This window comes from Populus alba, chromosome 1, assembly GCF_005239225.2.
Source record: "Populus alba chromosome 1, ASM523922v2, whole genome shotgun sequence".
Classification (NCBI taxonomy): Eukaryota; Viridiplantae; Streptophyta; class Magnoliopsida; order Malpighiales; family Salicaceae; genus Populus; species Populus alba.
In genome coordinates, this window is record NC_133284.1 from 17,779,795 (window position 1) to 17,803,425 (window position 23,631).

Sequence of the window (23,631 nt, forward strand, 5' to 3'; positions counted from 1 at the left end):
CATTGATTGTTAACAAATTTGCTTTTGGTTCGCTTTATCGCCAGTTCTGGTTGACTTCTAATTTCTTTACTCGGCCTTTTGGTTTGTGAGGAAGTTTTTGATTGCGTGGAAGGATTATGTGTTTGCTTTGCGGCGTTTAGAAATTCGACTCGACTGGGAGTTTCTTATTGTTGTTGTCCTTTTGATTGACGGACTGCAACGTGAAAATTTGAAATTTTAGGGTTTTGTAATAATGGCTAGGGTTGGTGAAGCGGAGATTGAATATGAGAGTGATCCTGCGGAAAAGAAGTGGTTGCTTGGAAGGAGAAGGAGAGAAGTTGCGAATGACAACGAGGAGGGTGAAGGAGAAGCGAAGCCCATAATTGTTCAGAGGGCTCCAATTCACTCTGATGAATCTGACGACCAGGGTGGGGCTGCAGACTATGATGATGACAAAGTCGAAGAAGAAGACTCATTAAATGGAGAGGAAGATGAAGATGATGATGAAGAGGAAGAAGAAGAGGTTTATGAGGAAGAGGAGGGGGGAAAAGGAAATGAAAAGACTCATTAAATGGAGAGGAAGATGAAGATGATGATGAAGAGGAAGAAGAAGAGGTTTATGAGGAAGAGGAGGGGGGAAAAGGAAATGAAAAGGGAGTAGGAGGCAACGACAATGTTTGTGTTGAGGTTAGGGAAAAGGAGATTGAGGGGAGGAAAGCCGAGGAGATGGGAGAGGAGAAAGTGGAGGAAGGGGAAGAGGGGAAGAAGGAGAATGAGCCATTTGCCGTGCCTACTACTGGGGCATTTTACATCCATGATGATAGGTTTAGGGACAGTGCTGGTGGTCAGCACACACTACTAAAAAGAAGGGTAATTAGCAACGGATTTTAGCATCAAAATAATTTAGTTGTAATTTTAGTAACAGATTAGCAACGGATTAAATATATATTAATTTTTTAATATTAGCAACGGATTCAGCAACGAAAAATCAGATACTGAAAAATAAATTAATATATTAAGAATTAGCAACGAATTTGCCGTTGCTAATATGGTTGCTGATATAAAAAATTAAATTTTGACTTTTATAAAATAATAATAATTACGTGTCGCTTTTTTATTGGTATACACACACACACACACACACACCTTGAAAACAACAAAAGAAGAACCCCACAGCTGCAAACTTTATTCATTCTCCGAAAGAACCCAATCTTCTGTCCCTTTCTATAATTCTTCAAAAACCTAATTAACCCATATCTCTTCCTTTCTATTTCTTTTCCAGGAGCCAATCCCATGTCCCTTTCAATTCTACATATCCTTGTCATGCGTCCACAAACATAACTTGTTGTTTTGTTAACTTTTTCTCCAGTTACTTTACAGTTACTTTACGCTTCCAAAATTTCAATCTTGCAGGGAGCAAACATGGTGTGATAGCAAGTATAATAAAAAACCCATATTTAAAAAATTATGTTTGTAATTTAGAGAGAATATATATTTTTTATATTAACTAATTTTACAGAATAATTTTGTAGATCTATTGCAAATTATTTGTTAAATATGGAAGTAGTGAGACTTTTTATAGGGTTCTGGGTTTTTTGGTTTTACTGGGTGTATGTGTGTTGTTTTTTAAGGGAGAAATATGGAAAATGTGTCTTAGAAAGGATGATAGAGTTTGTGCAAAATTTATGGTAAAAACTATATATGACAGCAGGGAATATGTGTTAGCCGGCTTTCTAGCAAAGCTTCCCAACTTCTCCATACAAAGTTTGGGTAATGTGTCTTAGAAGGTTGGCTAGGCAGCAAAAATGTAAAAGAGGGCTGATTGGGGAAACGTGGGTTTGATTAATTTTGGGTTAATAAAAATATTAATATTTTTTTTATTTTACATTTAATTTTGGCTGAATCAATTTCAAGTTTTTGAAATTAAAAATGAACTGGATAATAGTTTTTTTGGATTTTATAATCAGTTAATTTGATTTTTTTATTTAATTAATTTTTGAAGGCTTTTTTGTATTATAATTATTTATACTGCATGCACACTTAATGAACTCAAACGTCTAAACATGCCGAGAGAGGAGAAATTTTAAAGTCTTTGGTTCAGGGAGAAGATTAATGACTCAAATATGTTAAAAAATTTACCTTCCGGCCGATATACTTTCCTGCTTTCTTCGATTTTGCAGAGGCAGCCCATCGCAATATAGAGTTCCTTCATTCTCCATATGGCTTTGGCTTTGTCTCCTTTAACCTCTGTTTTCTCCAACGTGCTACATTTTTCATTTATGTTGGCAGAGGACGACAACGTGCTACATTTTGTTTTTAACTAGTACGTAGTTATATTGATTTTCATTATTTGAAACCAATGGAGACTCATTATCTGAAACAAATGGAGACAAGAACGATGGATTTTAATTTTTTGTTTCTTCATGGTGCCATTATCTTAAGAAGTTAAAAACAAAACATGACCTGCAGGATGAATCCAGAATTATAAGTATGGATCCAGAATTCATGAATTAGTCTTTGAATATATTAGCTACTATGCAATTTCTTCATGTGTTGAAAGAGTCTGCTATGTTCAATTCAATTTGAATATTTTAACTAGAAAAAATTTTCATCCAGATGTCTTGTTTTCTGTCAGGATGCTCAATATAATATGGGTCAGCTGTCATCAATATCAGGTTATTTAGCCTGAGGTTGAGCGGAAAGGTGAGTTGAAATCTACTCCAATTTCGTTCCCCATATTGCCCGGATCTCCAACACAGATTCCTTAATCTTGCACAACTTTTTCCACCAACTAGGGCTACTACCGTTTGGGGCTCTAGTCTTCAATAAGGTGCCTCGTCTGTTATCTCATTTTTTTTTTTCTCGAAAGCTAATTATGATTTGTTGTTGGCTTTTAAGAGAGTTTGAAGAAAAAGCGCTGAAGATGTTAAAAAGGAAGCTTGAAATCATGGGCTGTCCAAGGATGGCCAGTGATTGTCAATTCTCTTTCCAGCCTTTTAAATGATTATTTTCTGACTTTATTTTTGGGTGGGCAAGGATATGGTAGTGTTGGGATTCTCTTTCCAGCCTGTTCAATGACTTTTATTTTATAAAGTCCTGATAAATCATAAATAAAATGGTTGGAAACATTATTCAATGCTATTCTTGCTCATTACATGCTAATTTACTTTTTTAATTTTCTAACACTATTATTCTTATTCTTATTTATTTTTATTTTTTTAATTTCAGATTGTATCATCATCATATTACTTATTTGCATTTGGAGTTGCCAAGTTTCTGGGTTGTGCATATTGGTCCTCCAGGTTTGTTAATGTAGCTTAAAACTTTTTATTAATTTTGGAAGATAACTTGATTTGTAGAAAAATTGCATTGTAATTAAATCTTAGCCTCTGTTTGCTAATAATGGTATAATTTGTCTCCAAAGTGTTTTTAGTTTGTTAGTATTTCTTTGTTTAATGTGACGATCTTAAGTAATAAATTATTGATGAAATAAATATTTAATAGTTGGTTAAAAAATAATAATTATGGCATATGTTTGCATGCAAACTTTATTTCTACAATATTACTTGACAATGAAAATGATTATATTTTTTTATAGAATAGTCTATATTACTAAAGTTGAAGAAAAAAAATGATGGTGATAAATAATAAACTGAGCAATTACTTGGTGTATCCTATTTAGCTAGCTATTTTGCCTATATCATTTTACTAATCCAATGGACAATCAAAACAACGTATTATATTTCCCTTTGATAATTTATAAGCTAGTTAGCAATGAAGTTATTTTGATAATTTATTATATAAAGTTTTAAATATAGATTAAGAAATATATAAATAATATTTTAATTCTTTTTTGGTTTAATTATGTTAATTAGATTAATATGGACGATCGATCATGGATGTATCGCCGCCGTAGGGATGGTCATATTTGTTCGTAATTTATTGCGGGTGTACGGAGATTTATCAATTTTGCATTTTCAATTGATGAAAATGTGTCTGGAGGTAAAATTAGATGTCCTTGTGTTAGGTGCAAAAATCAAAAGTTTGTAATGGAAGAAGATGTTTATAAGCACCTGTTTTCAAGAGGATTTTTACCTGAATATGAAAATTGGACTGTACATGGAGAGCCTTATGTTTCAGAACTGATAATAGCTGGACCTTCATCAGTTGGGTGTAGTCATGTTGTGAATGATGTTTTTAAAGAAAATTCATATAGGAATATGGTTCTGCATGCAATGGGGGTTGGTGATGCATTCTTTAATGATATGGTTTCTAGTCCTATGGTAGCAGAGGAACTTCCGAATCCAGAGGCAGATAAATTTTATAAATTACTTAAAGCTATAGAGGAGTCCTTATGGGATAGGTGTACCAAGCAATCTAAACTATCTGCTTGTGTACAATTGCTTAATATAAAGTCAACTCTAAATTTGACTCAAACTGCCTTCAACAAATTTACTGAATTTACAAAAAGTTGCATGCCTGATAATGAAAATTTGGTTTCAAATTTCTATGACGCCAAGAAATTTATGCGGCCACTTAGACTTGGTTATGATAAATATGATGTGTGTCCTAATTATTGCATGATGTACTATAGGGTAGATGCAATGAAAACAAGTTGTGATTTTTGTGGAAGTTTATGATACAAACCTAGAAATCCCACTAGTAAAGGTTCTAATAAGTTAGAGAAATAACTCCGATACTTTCCCTTGACACCAAGACTTCAGAGGCTAATCATATCTATATATCATGCCAAAGATATGACATGGCATCATTTTCATAGGTCAGATGATGGAGTTATGGTGCATCCATCTGACGGGGAAGCATGAAAGAAGTTTAATGAAGATCATCAAGACTTTGCATCCGATCCATAAAATATTCGATTAGGATTATGCATTGATGGTTTTAGTCCATTTGACATGTCTTCAAATGTCTACTCTTATTGGCCAGTAATTGTGACTGTTTATAATTTGCCTCCTTGGAAGTGTATGACCCGACCATTCATGTTTTTGTCAATGATTATTCCTAGGCTGAAGAATCCGGGGAAAAAGCTTGATGTTTTCCTACGACCGTTAATTGATGAGTTGAAAAAGTTATGGCTTGATGGTTTTAATACCTATGATATATATAGGAAGGAAAATTTTCAATTAAGGGCAGTTTTGATGTGGACCATTAGTGATTTTCCAGCTTATGGTATGTTATCGAGTTGGAGTACTCATGGGAAGTTGTCTTGTCCTTATTATATGAAGCATAGCAAAGCCTTTAGATTAAAGCATGGGGGAAAAATAACCTTTTTTGACTGTCATCAACGATTCCTACCTATGGATCACCCATATAGATATCAATCAGATAAGTTTTTGAAAGGAGTAACAGAATGGCTCCCTCCTTTACCCCGTCGATCTGGTTCAGAAATGTTATTTGAAGTGTCTAATTTGACGATGAGACATATTAGAAGTTCATCTCATAATGACAAAATTCCAGGCTTTGGTGTTAAGCATAATTGGGTGAAGAAAAACATTTTTTGGGAGCTTCCATATTGGCATACAAATCTAATTCGTTATAATCTTGATGTCATGCACATTGAAAAAAATTTATTTGACAATATTTTTTATACAGTAATGGATTGTCCTGATAGAAGCAAGGACAATTTGAAGGCTAGTTTGGATATTCAGTTGTATTGTAAAAAGCCAAACTTACATTTGCAATATGATACAAGTGGTCGGGTTTACAAACCTAAAGGCACTTATTATCTCTTCAAGAAACAACAACAAAAAGTGTTGTCATGGATGAAAGAATTGTCCTTTCCTGATGGTTATGCTTCAAACATCTCATGGTGTGTAAAAGAGGCACGGTGTAAGGTTTCAGGCATGAAAAGTCATGATTGTCATGTTTTTATGCAAAGACTTCTTCCAATTGCTTTTCGACCTTACCTGCCTAAGCCACTGTGGGAGTCATTAACTGAATTGTCAGTATTTTTTCGAGACATTAGTGCTACAAGTTTAAATGTCCAACACATGGAGTTGCTGCAAATGAATATCATTGAAATTATTTGCAAACTTGAAAGGATTTTTCCGCCATCTTTCTTTGACTCTATGGAACACTTGGCAATACATTTACCTTATGAGGCAAAAGTCGGAGGACCCGTTCAATATCGATGGATGTATCCATTTGAACGGTATGTTTTCATGTCATATTATTTTTTACTCTTTTTCATTTTTTTTCCTAAACTAATTGATATCAATGATATAAGTATATATTTTATTTGAAGAAAAAAGTGACAAATAAAGCTAAAGTTGAGGGTTCCATATGTGAAGCATATTTGATTGATGAAATTACCAATTTTGCATCTTATTATTTTGGAGATGACGTGCAAACAATATAAAATCGAGTTCCAAGAAATGATGATGGTGGCCTTAAAAGTCTTGACGGACAACTTTCAATTTTTTCTTACCCGGGGAAAAAATTGTCTAAAAGATCGTATAGAAGACATTTGTCACATGTTGAAATGAAAATTGCACATAACTATATTTGTTTCAACTGTGAAGAATTGAAGCCCTATTTAGAGTAAGTATGAAATATTTTTTTTTTATACTTTATTCTTAATAATTTAATTTTAAAAATAAACTAATTATAATTTAGGCAATGTCATCAAGAGCTAAAGTCACAACAACCACATGCGAGTGATGCTGAAATAGAAAAATTATGTGAGGAGATCTTTCCAATTTGGTTAAAAAATAATGTAAGTAGTTTTATATTATGGGTTTTTTAATGCAATTTTATTATTTTGACAAATTATTTTTTTTGGAAAAAAATATTTATGATGGTATTAAATGTTATGATAGGTTGAATATCAATCAAATAGAACTGGGAATCAAATCTTTGCACTTGCTATGGGCCCTTCAAATTTAGTTAAATGTTATAATGGGTATTATGTGAATGGTTTCAAATTTCACACTCAAAGTTATGGTCGATTTAAAAAGACGATGAATAGTGGGGTTTGTGTGAAAGGAAGTTGTTATGATGCCAATGAATGTGACTATTATGGAATGCTTGAAGAAGTTGTTCGGCTAAGTTATTTGGGGAGTAAGTGCAAAGTGTTCATGTTTAAATGTCATTGGTATGATACAAGAAGAGGAATTAGAATGCATCGTTTAAATGGTTTGGTAGAAATCAAGCATACTTCTCGACTATATGGAAATGAAGATTTTGTGCTAGCGTAACAATGTCAACAAGTCTACTATACATGTCCACCTGACAATAAATCTTCTGAATGGTGGCCAGTAGTTAAGACAATTGCTAGAAGTCGCTATAGCATTAACATGGGTGAATTTATTGAAGATGATAACAATACAAGATCATTTGATGTCGCTCAGTCAGATGAGATTTCTCAACCATGTCGTGTCCTTCCTACTCAAACACTTGATGATCCAAATATATTTGTTGAAGCATCATATTATACAGAAATCAACCATTGTGAATTGCTTCAATTACAGGCAAATTTAGTAGAAGTTGAAAGGGTTTCAGATGAAGAATTTGATGATGATGTTAATGGTGATTACAATGACGATGATGATGATGATGATGTGGTTATGAGTGATGATAATGATGAGCAGCATGATGATGATATACTGTAAAATTTATTTTTTATGTATTGGATTTGGACTTATTTTTAAGTGATGTAAGTTATGTTTGTATTAATGGTATTAATTAAAAATAATTATTTTGTTCATTTTATTTTCTTATTGTATTAATTAGTTCATATTCAATAATTACAAATAATTCAGTTATATTTATTCTATAATGTTGTTTATTGATGCTAATTTTTTATTCTATTTCAGGTATCTAGCATGCCTCGACGTGGTTCTATATTAGGTTCCAGGAGTAATAGGGCCACTTCATCTAGATCAAATGGCCCTTCATCTGGGCCGAATAGCCAAACATCCATTTCTCATCAACCTATCCATCATGAGTTGCATGATTGCTATAATCCTACTTGGAATGCACATCATACATAGCAAGATTATAGGAAGAGGGATGATTATCAATCGTACGAGGGTTTTTGCTTTCAAGATTTACTTCAAACTCAAGAAGGTTTCCCTCAAGATCACCCATATACTTTTGAAGGATATAATGCTGATGGGGGTTATTATGATTGGAGGGGCAAGGATGTTAGGAGAGGTGAGAGAGTTGAGGAAGATAGAGGAGAACAATATGAGAGAGTAGATAGTGATAATGATGAAGATGAAGATGAGGGAGATGATGTTAATGCAAGAGGATTAGGTGATGAGGGAGATGATTGTAATGTTAGAGATTCAGAGGATCGAGATGACATCCCATCAATCCATGGTTCAACATCTTCTCCATTGCATCATGAGCAACGGGTTCAAAAGCAGGGTTTTGACACACATAAAGATCCAATTACAAAAAAAAAAAGAGCTTCATTTATATGGAACAATAGAGTAAGTTGAAATTTATAAGGTTATTGAGTTTTATAATTATTTTTTTTAAGCTTTATTATTTTAATGAATCTTTGTTATTTTTTTAAAGCTTTAATAACTCATCGTGTGGGCGTGAGATCGGACTTATTTTGAGGTCAAATTTTAAAGGACCATGGCACAATTGGGAAAAAGTTGATTCAACTTATAAGGATGAACTCTTTAAGGAGTTTAATGTATGACATTATACAGTTTTAAATTGATGAACTTATAGTGATGAAATTGATTATCTTTCAAATTGTTTTAGTAATACTTTTATGTTGACTTATTAATTGACATTGTGAGACTTGAATATATTGATAAGTATAATTTAGTGTTCAGAGATTGTTTGATGAATGAGATGTGATCCAGGATGATTGGATCAAGATGGAAGTTGTAATGACATATAATATAAGTATTGTCGATAACTTGGTACCAACAAAAATAGAGGAAACTCTGCTGAATTTTTTTTTTTAAAATCCATAATCTTAGATATATTATTCAATACTTGACATTAGTAATGATATTTGAGATTTCATGACATTATATTTGAGGGTGTTACATTCTTTTTTTCTATGCACACCATATCTTAGATGCAAGGAATATTAATATAGTAAAAATAGTCTTTTATGGAAGTGAAGACCAAAATGAAGTCCGAACCTCTTAGATACAATTAAAAGAATTTCTAGCGAAGGCATTAAGTTTGTTTGACCATTTCATTGATTGAAAGTATAAATTAATATATAATTGTTTTTGCATCTCTAACGACATTAATTAGGTTAGAACATGTAAATTAATTATATTTTAGGAATATATTAAGAAATGGTAAGGTATATACCAAAAAAATATGTTCATCTTTTTTACTACTGATTGTGTGATTGTAATTATATAGGCTAGTTAACAACTATGTTGAGCTTTGTTTTTGTTTTTTTTTTTAATAGAAAAAATATATATTTTCTGAGGATGATGAACCAATTGTTCGAAATATTTGGGAGGATAAGACAAGAATTGCTTTGAATCAACAGTTGACACGAGCTCGTAAGAGAGCTATGTCGGACAGAAATACCACAAATATTATGGATTACATTAATAAAGGTCCGATTTGGATAAACAATGATGATTGGAATCAAATGATTAAAGAAATTTGGTCCACCCCTGAATTTCAAAGGAGATCAAAATCTGCAAGAAATAATCGGCTAATTGAAACAGATGGTAAATTAAGCACTCATTCTGGAGGTACGGTATCATTTGCATCATATCGAGTTAGCATGGTGAGGATTGTTTATATTTGTTATGTTGGACTTCAAATTTTCATATTTATATTGTCTAATATTTTTTATTTGTTAATAGCAAGAAAAAGCAAGTGGAAAAGAACCTCTATGAGATGATGTGTTTTCAGTGTTGCATCAGAGTGCCAAGAAGCCTGAAACCTTCATAGATAACAAGTCTAAAAAAGTTGTAAGTATTTTTTTATGTAATTTAATTATTATTTAAAATTAAAATGAATTTATTATTATATTTAATTTTATTGTAGGAGAATTACAAAAAAGAGATGATTTCAAGATATGGAACTGATCGGGAAAATCATCCTTCATTTGATGGAGCAGCTTGGTGTGCGGCTATAGGAGGAGTTACAAAGGGTAGAATATATGGTGCAACTGGTATGCCAAAATCCATGGTTAGTACGAGTGCTTTATCACAATCCTATATGATGGAGTCAACACCTCCTAGCTCATCAATTCAGGCATTGAAAGAGCAAATAAAGGAAAGAGATAGTCATATTTTATCACTACAACAGGAGATGACTTCAATCAAAAACTTTCTTAGTAATATGGGATACCAAGCTTAGGCATCAAATATGGACCAAGGTATGTCGACACCTATGGCTTCATCTATGCCGTCACATATGGCTCCACAGATGTATCCCTTGTCTAATCCAGTATATCGACCGAGGCCTCGACCACAGTATACCGGTCCCAACTCATGATGGTCAGCATTGTTTTGGTTCGTTTCCACCACCACCTTTATGATAAAACATATTTATTAAATTGTGACTTATCTATTTTGATGTAAGTTTGACGAGATTTAAAAATTTATTGTGAAATTTATTTTATTTGACTTATTATTTTTGATAAAATAATTTCTAGTATTAATTTATGTTCTTTGTATATTTATCTATAATTTTTGAAATAGCCACAAATAATTAAAAAAAATTCAATAAATGAAAAAAATAATTTAAAAAATTCATGTTAAATCAGCAACAGATTAGCAACAAAATTTTCGATTGCTAATCAGATAACAACGGATATCAGCAACGGAATATCTGTTGCTGATTTACATATTCAACAACTGATAATCCGTTGCTAAAAAATTAGCATATATTATTTGCATCTAAAGTTTTCTGTTGCTAATTTCGTTGTTGAATTTTATCAGCAACGAATTTTAATGTTATCTGCAATGGAATGGTTAGTTGCTAATAGGCTCATTTTTTAGTAGTGACATGTATGATTGTGCCATCGGTGTGGTTTTAGGATAGAAGAAATTTGTTTTAGTGTAGAGTTTGTTCATAGTATATTATATACTGAAGTTTAGTAGTACACTTAAATGCAAAAGCCTATAAACTTTAATAGTCATTTTTAATTTTTGTGGTTTTTTATTTTATGCATAAACACATATGTTTATATTTCCTTTAACCAGGGATCCATGGTTCTGATATCTTGGTGTACTACTCCCTTAGCTTTACGATTCTAGACTTAACTATTGTTCGAGTAGATAATTTGTCTTACCTGGGCTTATATAGAAAAACCTGGACTTTCTGTTTTACCTTTTACTTTTTTCGCTTTTGATATTCATAGTCAGAACTTCCTATACATATTGTTACCATGTAGTTCTGAATGATGTGTACCATCTCCTTTCACTTGTTATAGCTTAAATAAGTGATTCTAAGTTTAACTTGTACTTGGTTTAGGCGAACCTTAGGTCGAAGGAAGTTGTGGAGTCCAAAGACAATAAGAAATAGGGGCATGACAAGTTTGAAGAGATGACTTTGCAGGAAAGGCATTATGAACAGGTGATAATTTCATACAAAACTTTATTTGATGTGAGAGTCCATTTTCTTTGTTTTCCTTTCTGTTGTTTCTTACTGAAACTTTCCTCATAATAATTCAGGGAAGAAGGAATGCTAAAGGTAATTTTCATGCCCGTAGGGGTAAAAATCGAGGTCCAGAACAAGGATATGCCAGACGGAACAGGTCTCAATTTTTTAGTGATGGTAACAATCAGAACCAGGCACCAAAAGCTGTGAGAGGTAGAGGACCCAGAAAGGGTGAATCTACTTTCAAGAGCCATAGAGAGACACCTCCAGTGCAAAGCAAACAGCCTGGGAAGCCCCTTGAAAAAAAATTGCTTGGCAGTTCAGGGAAAGTTTTGATATCAACATCAAATACAGAATCTGATCAAGTGCCCACCGCTCAAAAAAACTCAAACTTGAGTTCTGCTTCTCCTCCTTTTTATCCTACTGGATCTTCAAGTAAAGACATCACCTTAGGTCAGAAAAGGGATGTACACGGTGCAAGCACAAGCAAGAATCATCGCACTCCTGTTATAGATGAGAATTTTCCTATGCAGCAAACCAGTGCATTGGTGAGGGGGAAGAATATAGCTGACTCTGTTACAATTGACAAGCTTTATATTGATGATTCCATCACTCCAGCAGGGAAGCCTTCTGTGGTCAGCACTATCAAATCTTCGCAATCCAGGGCTCAAGGAAGGGGTGTAGCTATGTCAAGCCAGATGAGTTATCAGGGGACTCCACAGAACAACCAAATCAACAGAACCTCGCCCACCGCACCGCTGCACTCTCGTCAGCGAAGTCCTGCTCAAAACCGCATTCAACCAACCCCTGCTCAGCCGTTAGTCCAACATCATGGTAGTGGCTCTCAAGCCTCTTCTCCACCAAAAACTGCTTTGTCACTAAATTCTTATGAAGCTGGTGAAGCAGAGACTGCAGTGGAAGCAAGTAAATCCAGAACTGCATTGGTTGGAAAGGGAAAAGGCATTATTCAAGGAAATGGAAGGGGATCTTTTCTCTATGGTGGGGCAGAGGTTGTGGGAGCCACAAGGAATATGGGTGTTGGGCATGGTGATCAGAACCTCCCCGGAACACCAACGTTTTTGCCAGGTATAGTTTTTTATTTTTTTGGACTGCATTGTTTATCATCTAAAAGGAAAAAGAAGAAGAAGAAGAATTGCAATATTAGGAGCCTTCATTATGCAAGTGTGATAGGCGCTCATGCTAATGCTTTATCCTTATTATTATTATTTTCAAATGATGGACATGGTCTTCATATTGTTCTCTTTTCTGTGTGTTTGGTATCTTCAAGGTATCCTTTGTAGCAATAGCTTTCTTATCATGAGCTGTTTTAGTGGTCTTGTCCGTGCATTTCCTGGATACGTTGCTTAGCCTCAACTTGGTTTAGGGAATTCTGAAATGACATGGTATACTTAATCTGTCACAGAACTGCAATATAACTGACAGGGTTTTGGTTTTACCTCGGGTCTTGTATGGTCAAGGGAGGTGCTGTCTATGTCCCATCAATTGGCAAATTGCACTGGTGGATTCAGATTATTATGATTCAGCTATAAAAAAACAGAACAAAAGTAAAGAAAATAAACTGATTGCCAACTGTGTTCTGTTAGAAACACAATGGTGTTTTTTCTGTCATGCAATGGTTTTCTATATATCTTGAAGCAAATCTGTGTCAGATGATGTTTATAGTAGGAATTACTGCCCTGTTCATTCCATTATGTGGTCTTTCTCTTTTGGTTTCTTTTCTTTATATCGTAAAAGGTGAATAATAAATTTTTATAATGATGTTCAGGTTACCAGTTCTGACTGGTGCTGCAGGAGCTTTAGGGGCTACTTATTGTTCGCCTTATCTTACAGTTGATGGTGCTTATTATGCTACTTATTGTTTAGGCAAGCATCTTGCTTGGGTTCTTCAAGGTTTGTTAGCAAATTATCATTGTCTTGGATGTCCAAATGTTTTGTTGAATTTCTTCATTGGGTCCTTTTATCCATGTTTTTTAATTTTTGCATAAAAATCTCTGCTAAACAACAGCTTTTTATTCCATGTGCTATTTGTAATTAAAAAAAAAAAAAGAAGAAGACATGAACAGAAGACCCCATTGAGAAATGGGCAAAACATTGGGGACCTAATTGATAAATTTGTTTTATGTTGGGACTCAATTGATAATGGCTATACAGGTTATGGATTAAACTTAGGAGTGACCTATATTCTAGTTGGCAACGCCAAACCTTTTCCGAGTTAGGCATTGTGATCTGGATGTAAATTTTTTTGGGTGTTTTTTTTTTTCATTTAAAAAACATCTTTTTACCTGGAAAGAGAATTAGTAGATTGCTTAAGTTTAAGAACTTTAGTCATGCCTGCATGCTTCTTTTACTTCTGTTTGTCAAAACAGTGATTGAAGATGCTAGAGCTTAGGCTATGTATTTTTTCCTAGAAAGGTTTCTAAAAAACCACTTTCCAAACTTTCTTTGTTTGCCATTTTGGTCAACGTAAAACACTTTCCCAATCAAAGAAAAATTTAGTTTGGTTTCCAAAGTTTTCAAAATGGAAAATTTGGACGGAAAACACTTTCCTGAAGTTTTGAAAAATTTATAAATGTCATATTATTTGCTGATTATATCAAATTTGATCTTCAAACTTTTGATTCCTATATATTATATATATATATATATATATATATATATATATTTTGTTTTGAATATTTATTTTTCAATTTCATCTTTTAAAATTTAATTTTTATATTAACTTTGGTCCTCATTTTTATTTGTTTTTCCCTTATCATTTTTTATTGAAATTTTTTATCTATCAAATTTGATCCTCATTCTTTTGATTGTTACTTATTTTATTTGAAATAATTTATGAAATGTTAATTATTATTATTTTAATTTCTTCATCTTTTTTTTTTTTAGATTTGATCTCTATTATTTTGATTATTATTATTTTTTTAGATAATTTATGGAATTATATTTTTTTTCATTTTCATTCAACTTTTTAATTTGTAAGATTTGTTCCTTATTATTGTAATAAACTTGAGAAAAATAAAACATTAATAAGTAGGGGTGAGCAAAAAAAACCGATAAACCAAGAAAACCGGAAAAAAAATAACCAAAAAAACCGAACCGAAAAAAAAAAACCAAATTAACCGATTAAAAAATCACGAAAAAATTCCGGTTCGGTTCGGTTTCAGTTTCTAAAGTCTGAAACCGATTGAACCGAACCGAACTGGTTCAATCAACCAACACTTAAAAAAAAAAAAATATAAATAGAAACATTTCCTAACCCTAGCCACCCCCCTTGTCCATTGTCTCTCACTTTACTGCACCCTCTCCCTTCTCTGTCTCTCACTTTACCCTCTGCCTCCCTGCCCCCTACCCTCTCCCTCCTCTCTCACTTTACCCCCCCACGCTCTCCTCTCTGCATCTCTCTCACTTTACCCTCTGCCTTTGATTTTCCTCCCCTCCCTTATGGATTTGGTTCCTTTGGGTTTTAATTTTCTTGTTGAGTTTGTGCCACAAATGGAATTGGAATAGTAGATCCATTCATTTTCTTTTGTTTTTCATATCTGTGGATTTTGTTGCGATGTCGTGGTTGCACAAATTAATTACCCTAGCAAGATATACAGAGCAAGCAAGGGGTCGATCCACGAGGAAGATTTATTTCAGATTTTTATGCTATACGTTATGCAATTTGGGGGGGGGGTTTGGATGTTATATAGGCTAAAGAAAAATAAAACAGAAAACTATCAAACAAAATTAATAAAATCAGAAAATTATCAAGAGAAACAAACCTTGGTCGCCAATCACACATCCACCTATAGAAATCAGAATTGATCCTTGAAACAAAATTCCAGTTTATATTCTGAATTTTTATCTTTTCTTAACGTTGGTTAATTAACGGATCCGCCATATAACTAACCCTAACCAACAAATAATCATAGTGTCCGCACTAATGATTTAATCCAATGGCAGCCTTAAGATCTAGATAAATTCATTATCTTAACAACTAAGTTGTCTGCTTATGTTGTTTTGATCGAATGTTCTCCCTAAGATTAATAACGTAGATCGCTACAATTATTAAAACTCAGTTGCTTCACAAGTCAATATACCACAATTCCGGTCTTGATATCAAATTTAGCAATAAATTGTCTATAATAATAACTTAGAATCCGCTCTAGCAATTAAAATAAACAATCATAGGAAAAATAAGCATAGGAGAACAAACATATTCATCATATAAACTGAAAAGAAAAGGTAAAATAGATCTCACAGTTCTTGAAATCCGAAGGTTTCCGTGTCCTTGCAACCAAGAAAATGAGTTTAGCCTTGCATGTTTGTTGAACAACTAATCAAAAAGATGGAAGAATGCATGATTTAGGGTTTCTTAGAGTAGGGGGGCGTTTTTCTCCTCTTGGGTGGCTGCCTCCCTTCTCTTCTCTTATTCTTTTTATATGCTAGGAAACCCTAATCTCTATTTTACAAAATAGTCCTCCCTTAAGTAGACAATTTACATTTAAGTAGTTTAATAACTATTTTCCTAAAAAAGAAGAAATAGCTTTACATGAAATCTTCAAGCTTTGACTTAGAGGAGCTACATTGCTGAAATAAAAACTTGGATGTCGGTTTAGATGCTTCGGAACGTAATCTGGACTCGTTTCTTCACGAAACCTGTTTGCTGGCAGAATTCAGTTGTCATATTTGAAAAATCATAACTCCCTCATATGACATCTTTTTTAGCTGAAATTTGGAGAGTTTATAGGCCTTTGAGTCAGGAATCCAAAACAATTGAGTTTGCATCAATTGGACTTTTGTAGCTCTAGATATTCAAGTCGGAATGACCGAAGGTCAACATTGGCAGATTGCGAGATTTGACTTTGAAAGCTGCGATTTCCATGCTCTTCCTTATTTTATTGTCTTGCCTTAGATGTCCAGAAAGGTATGGATGTTAGCTTTTTAATGCCACTGGAATCACTTCATTTCGACCTTTAGAGCTCACGTTCTGCACAAAACATCGACTGAACGTCAAATCTGCCAATTACCTTCAATTTACTCTTTTTTGCATCTTTCATCCAAAAGTGCCTTCAAAACATAAAACAAAGAATATCAAGGCATTTTATATATAAAACATAGGCAAAACACTAGTTAAATGTGGGTGAAACTATCGAATAATATGGTTGCATCAGATTTCTACAACCCCCCTGCCATTTGATTAATTACAATGTTTGGGTCTTGGGTTTTTTGCCCGATTTGTAGGGTTGAGTTTTGTTTAGATCACCTCAATCAACGCTATGTGTAGATGGACGTTGTTGCGGTCAAGGTTGTAGGAGAAGTAGAGAGGAACATTTGGTTTGAACTGGTTTGGAAGAGAAAAAACCGAACCGAACCGAAATTAATCGGTTTGAACCGGTTTTCGGTTCGGTTCGGTTCAAAAAATTAAAAAAATAATTCGGTTTGGTTGTTTATTTTGGTTTAAAACCGGACCGAACCGGAAATGCTCAGCCCTATTAATAAGTTATTTTCCAACTTATTTTCTATGACATAACAAAACACTGGAAAATGTTTTCCAGCTTATTTTCTATTACACTACCAAACATAAGAAAATAATTCACTTTCTCGAAATTCACTTTCCAAAAAGAAACTACTTTTCAGCAAACAAACAGGGTCTTAGTTTTGTTTTGTCTTGTCAATTTATTTGGAACTTTTTTTATATAGATCATTCACTTTTGCAATTTTGAAATCTAATTGGAAATCGGTAGTTTGCTGGTTGATTTATAATTTTTGCTACTATTTAAAGTATTTGACTGGATAGTTACTGTTTTTAATGTTAGATGATAACAATATTTCTCGTTGTATTTTCAATTATATGTTGCACTTCGCTTTAGAACTTTTGTTTTTTTTTTTTCCTTGTGCTGAGTTGCTCCATCTTCATTGACTTAAATGGCATTATTCTGTTGACACGTAGTCAGAGCAGTTTTGATGGTTTGTTTTCCTTTGCAGTGAAGAAAGTAGTTCCAATGTACCCGATAATGAATGGAAGCCTACTCAGAGACCTGGTAAGGAACAATCTTAATCTTTCAGTTGCTATGCTTAGATTCTGTTGACTTGATTTTGAGCAGACCTTGTCATTGATTGTCATTGTTATGTTTCTATGAAACTAACTGTCCCGCAGAACTTACATTGCCTTCTGTTACCCCACTGCTACCCTCTAGGTTCCTTAATAAGGTAGCTGACTTATTTCTGTCTTTGTAGATACTCGGAGATGGATTTTAAGCAGCCAAGTACAAGCACTTCAGATGAAATGGAGCGTGTTTTAATAAGCAGATAAAGGTCTGTTCAGTCAACTTTGTATTTTGTTTACGTTATGAAATTCAAGCGTGTTTAAGAGTGTGGTTGCTTTGTTTTTTTCACTCAGAAAAGTATGTTAATAATATTTTTTTATTTTTTAAAAATTATTTTTGAAATTAGTACTTCAAAATAATTTGAAAAAATAAAAAACATATTAATTTAAAATAAAAAAAATTATGAATTTTTTTGAAAAGCATTTTTCCACCACAATGCCAAACACTTTTTTAGATGCGATTATGTGTTGATGCAGGTCTTCATTCAAGCCCTTTGTGATCTCCAGCTTTTATTCTGGAGGGCTTTGGGCCACAGTATGTCCCAGGATATTTTAGGTAACTACATTTTTAGCCTCTGGTTATTTTTTCTGTTTCATGCTTTCATCTTCTGAACAAAAGCACAAGCACCTTACAATTATGCAAGTTAAATCATTTTTCTCTACTGAAAATGCTTTTTATTTACTCTTGATTCTTATTACCTCACAATTGCAGTTATGTAACCAACGCCTGCTCATGCTGCAGTCAATTGGAGAACATAATTGTGGCTTGACGGGTGGCATTTTCTTGTTTAAACTTGCAGTATGAATGCATTAGAGAAGATCCTGTTGGTATGTTGGTTTCTTAATGTTTGGTGGACAAGACTTTTGTTTATTGTGTTTTTTGGTGTTTTCAGGTTTTCTTGTGGCTTGGTTTCTTAATGAAGCTCGTGAGAATTGCATGCGGGCTTCTCAAAAAACTATATACTAAAAAAGTGCAAAAAAAAAAAAAAAAGATAAGAATTATTGTGCTGAAGGTACGCTTGCTCGGTGGTGACGTGAGTTTTCCTTTTACACAGTAGCTGGTATATGAGTTTTTTTTATACCTGACTTGCATGACCCTCGTCGGTCGGTCAAGTCTGGTTTTGAGGGTACCTTTTTCCATCTGAAATAGTGCAGGTAGACATTTACTTGTTCAGTGGACTCGTACTGTGAGAACAAGTGCTTCTCTCAGCTGTGGAATGTGGCGTGTTTTTTTTTTTTTTTTTTTTAATTTATTTTTTAAAACCTGCTATGATTTAAAATATTCTGTCCTTTTATCATGACAATAAAATTTATGTGCTATATCTTTCATTTATTTAATCAAGTTGTGTCTCTATGCCATGTTTGGGTTTGGATAGAAGGCTAAAATAGTAAAACTCATTCGTTAGGGCCTCCTGGTCTCAAGAAAGGTTGATGCTAACAGAACACAAGATCGGATCCAATACCGTGAGTGAGTTGGAGCTGCCGAGTGCAACAAGCACTTGAGAATCTTTGAAATATCATGTCCGACTAGATGCACGGAGGAAGAGAACGAACTTGTGTTCAATTTGCCTAGGAGAAGAGAAGGAACCTAGACCGGAACCTTCTTTAGATTCTAGAAAGTTGAAGACAGGGACAGGCTGGCCCTCTTCATCGTCTACAAGGCTAGTATAGATAGAAGATAGGATAGTGATCTTCAATTTGAGGGTCTAGTCAGTGGAACCGATGAACCATGCGAGGTGGTTAGATGTTCGGGGGCAGACGGCTCATATATATATAGTACAGGGGAAAGAACTAGAAAGAAAGAAAAAACATTGTGAGTAAGCTAAACGCAACTTCCAACGAAGACCATACCTGGAGTTTCAAACATGAAAACGTACTATCCTGGTCGGGGAGGGATTTTCTCTAACTCCACTCCTTGTTATGCTTAAAACACAAGCCATGAAAGTGATTTTTTGGATTATAAAACATCGCTCGGGGACCATTCCGAGGTCGGGTGAGGTCGAGATAGATTCACATGGATAGAAAGCCCAGAGACATGAGTTTGGAAGAAAATATCCTTTTTTTTTCGGAGAAGACAATGAAAAATGAACCACTGTTTTAAAAGTACCAATACCACAAGCAGATTAAACTTCTACTTATTATAGATTCTATATGTTTTAAAAGTACTCTATGGAAGTCCTCTCTCACTTGAAGCTAAATGAAGATAAGAAGTGCCTAAAATCAATGCATTCCTTTCTTAGCGAAGGTTCCTTCCATCTAATACCTCGAAGTCGCTCACCTACCTTCAAAGAGTGATTGGTATATTTGACGAAGCGTAGGCGTAAGGCCCCCTACACACTGTGTTACATGTTGTAGTTTGAGATCTTTTCATGGGTTAATGAATGTTTGTAGGATACTTTGAGGAACTCTAGGCCTCCTTAGATTGGTTTGGTTTGAGATAATCATGTGATACTTTTATTCATGACCTCAAGCTATTTAAATAGTCGAACCTCTTGATGTAATTTAGATTTTGGGGGTAACTCCAATTTATATGCCACAATGCCAATCTTAAATGGGATTTTAAATGGTAAAAAAAAATCAGGGAGTAAGTTTTAGGTGACTTATTGTACCTAAGATTGAAAAATAATGCAAATTCAAGATTAAATTAAATAATTATCAGACATTCACATAAAAATTAATTTGAGGACTTAAATAGGTTTTCAATATGTCAATTTGATTTAATCATGGATCCAATTATATATTTAATTAAATTCTAGAGTTAATTTGGGTCAAATTAAAAGAATTAATTCAGTGCAAGCACTTAATTAAGCTTTTAATGGGTCAAATTAATTTTATTAGGGATTTAATTGGTGAAAAATTAGTTCAAAAGTTTCATTTTGACTTAATTAAGAAGTTTGGAATCTTAAATGATCATATTTAATTTTTTTCAAACTCAATTGGATGAAATTGCAAGAAAATCAAAGTTTTAAAGTTAATTATGGGCCATATTGAAGAAATTCAAGACCAATTACCTTTTTACAAAAAGAGTGTTAATTCAAAGACCTGATTAGGTGTAATTAGGGATAAAATTAAAGAAATTAGAAGATTGAGAGTTAACCAGGGATGAAATTGAAAATATTCAAGACCATGGACCAAGTTGAAAAAAGCGCGAAACTCTGAGGGTGATTTTAAAAATTGATAGGGATGAAATTGAATTGATTCTTATAATCAAAATTCAATTGAGGACTTAATTAAATAAATCAGAAGGTTGAGGGATGAAATGGAAACATGAGTTTTAAACCTAAATTAACCTTAAACACCAAAATGATGTATCATTTAAATGAAACAATGTGTTTTTGTATTGTTTTGAAAAAAAAAAAAAAAAAAACATATGTATTTTGAATCAAAATAACTTTGTTTTGGTCAACAAAGGTAAAAAAAAAAAAAAACAAAAATAGTGCAGGTGATGCATTGTCTAGAAAGGTGCCCAAATGACTACTTTTTAAAGACATTTAATGCCTCATCTTTCCATCAAACAGGACAAACAAGGAATCACTATCATGGACCAACATTGTGCTACACCCTAAAGTGATTTTCGTAGGGTGGTAACCTCTGCAATCGCTACATTGTTGCCGCAAAGATACCAACCCAGTTAGCCTATAAAACCCAATTTCACAGCTTATGATAGTGATTTTTAGCAAACGATTGGGATCCTTCATATTTGAATCAAATATCAAGATTCATGTCAGATAAACATTTCATACCCCTCTTTCAACACTTATAAATAATGGTGAAATACATTAAAAAAAAAAAAAAAAAAGGAGGGAGAGAACCCAAAAGTAAACCCTTGCACTATTTTTCCTATAAAAAAAAAAAAAAAAAGAAAGAAGGAACAAACCCACCTTCCCTATTTTAGCTTCAAATCGTGACCCTTTCCTTTCCTTCCCTACAATGGAAGCCAAACAACACCATTTTTAACCTCCAGCAGTTTCACCACAAAAAACCAACCTCTCATTTCCCTCTCATCTACTATAAAAAATATATTCACACAACACCCCAGCATAACAACTTCTACTCCCTTGGCGACACCACCCCAACTCATCACTACCATCAACCTCATTTGTACCACCACCAACCTCAATTAGGACCACCACGCCATGACAAACTCCATTGTTCAAAGTAGCTTTTAGCAACACCCATAGTAGCTTAGCTTCCTCAACAAGAAGACCATTATATTCTCCACTATTCAGCAATTCTAGCAAGTTGCACCTCCAGTAAGCGACCTTCTCTCCTCACCGTGACCAGCCTTGCACCAGCCTCTACTCAAGACCAACCCCACTAGCAAAACCTTTAACCTAAGAAACACAATAAGCCTCCATCTTGTTCCTTCAGTCATGCCAACATTTATAGTTGTAGCTCCTTCCTCCAGCGCCACCAGCAGTGACAACACACTTGACCATGTAACTTTATCTTCTTCTTCTTTTTAGCAAGCTTTTGTTGCATGTAGGAAATGAATTAATTCACGTTCAACAATTACTATTTTTTTTACCAGCAAAGGATAAGATAAGTTGGACCCTCAACCCATTCTATATTGCTGGGCTGGGTCCAACTCATCTTTATATATATATATATATATATATATATATATAAAGGAAGAAATGTTTGGGCCTTCATTCAGCCCAACTTAGATGGGTTAGGCTTGGACCTCAAGCCCAAACAACCTAGGCCCCAGGTCTAAGGATGTGTTTGCCAAACATAGCCTAATGCATTTCCCTTAGTTTTTAGCTTGTTTTTATTTAATATTTAGTCAAACAAAGCTTTAAAATCTTCAAAAAAATCTAAAAAATTCAGGGACTATTTAAAAGATATTTTTAGGACTCTCGTGCATTTTCCGAGCAATTTTGTTTAATATTGGGCCGTAGACTTACATTGTAAGATAGAAATCAAATATTAAAAATACCCAACTTTCTTCAAAAACTTTGAAAAAATCCAAAACAAATCCAAAACATTCCCTCATTTCAAAAACAAAAAAAATATATATGCTTCTTCTTCTTTTTTCCATGCATGCGGACAAATTCTAAAGATTTTTTTATACATATTTTCTAAAAAAAAACAAATAAAAATTATATTTTTATCATGTTTTTAAAATACAAAAGGGATACTGTAACCAATTTAGAATTTGGTCAAAATATCAAAAATACTACAACAAATATTTTGTTTAATTGATATTCGGCGTATTAGGATTTAGTTATATACTTTAATATGTGAGGGTATAAAATTGCACTGTAAAATATATCTTCAAGTATTAAAAATATAAAGTAGAAAATAAATGTAATGCTAAAATTAAGACCTTATAACGATTAAAATTTAACCTGAAAGGTAGAGAATTTTTCATGAAAAGAGATCCATTTCAAACCTTAGAAAAGACCAGTTGATAAAAACATGATTTAAAATAACAATCAATCAACAATGCAACTTATCCTAGGTATGTTACACTGAGGTGACACATCTTCCACTCGCACAACTAGTCTTCTTATCCAGACTCTCGCAAACTATAGGATTCCTAGTGATGATGATACTAGGTGACGACTCTCTCAAATCACAACTACTTTATGATTAAACCCTAAAACCCTCCATTCCAGGAGGCAACTTAACCATTCAACATAGTGCACGTTACGACATGAGTCATACTACGTATTCTTTAAGCTTAGAACTCATAAAACATTGTAAGTGTATCTCCAACATCTTGTTTACCACCTCACTTTCACCATCGGTTTGTGAGCGATAAGCTTAACTAAAATCAAATTTAGTTCCATTTAACAAGAATAAATTCTTCTATAAAGAACTTGTGAACAACAAGGTAACAATTACAAACAATAAACACGGGTATGCCATAAAGCTTGAATATGTGGGAAAAAGATGTTTGAGCAACCATGGTGGCCATGTAAAGGTGTTTAATGGGAAAAAATAACTAAATTTGGATAATCAGTTAACTACCA

The 23,631-nt window shown here is 33.5% G+C and overlaps 1 pseudogene; it reads left to right on the forward strand.

Moving 5' to 3' along the window:
- Positions 1 to 232: 232 nt before the first annotated feature.
- Positions 233 to 18,620, forward strand: LOC118050684 (protein MLN51 homolog; annotated as a pseudogene).
- Positions 18,621 to 23,631: the final 5,011 nt, after the last annotated feature.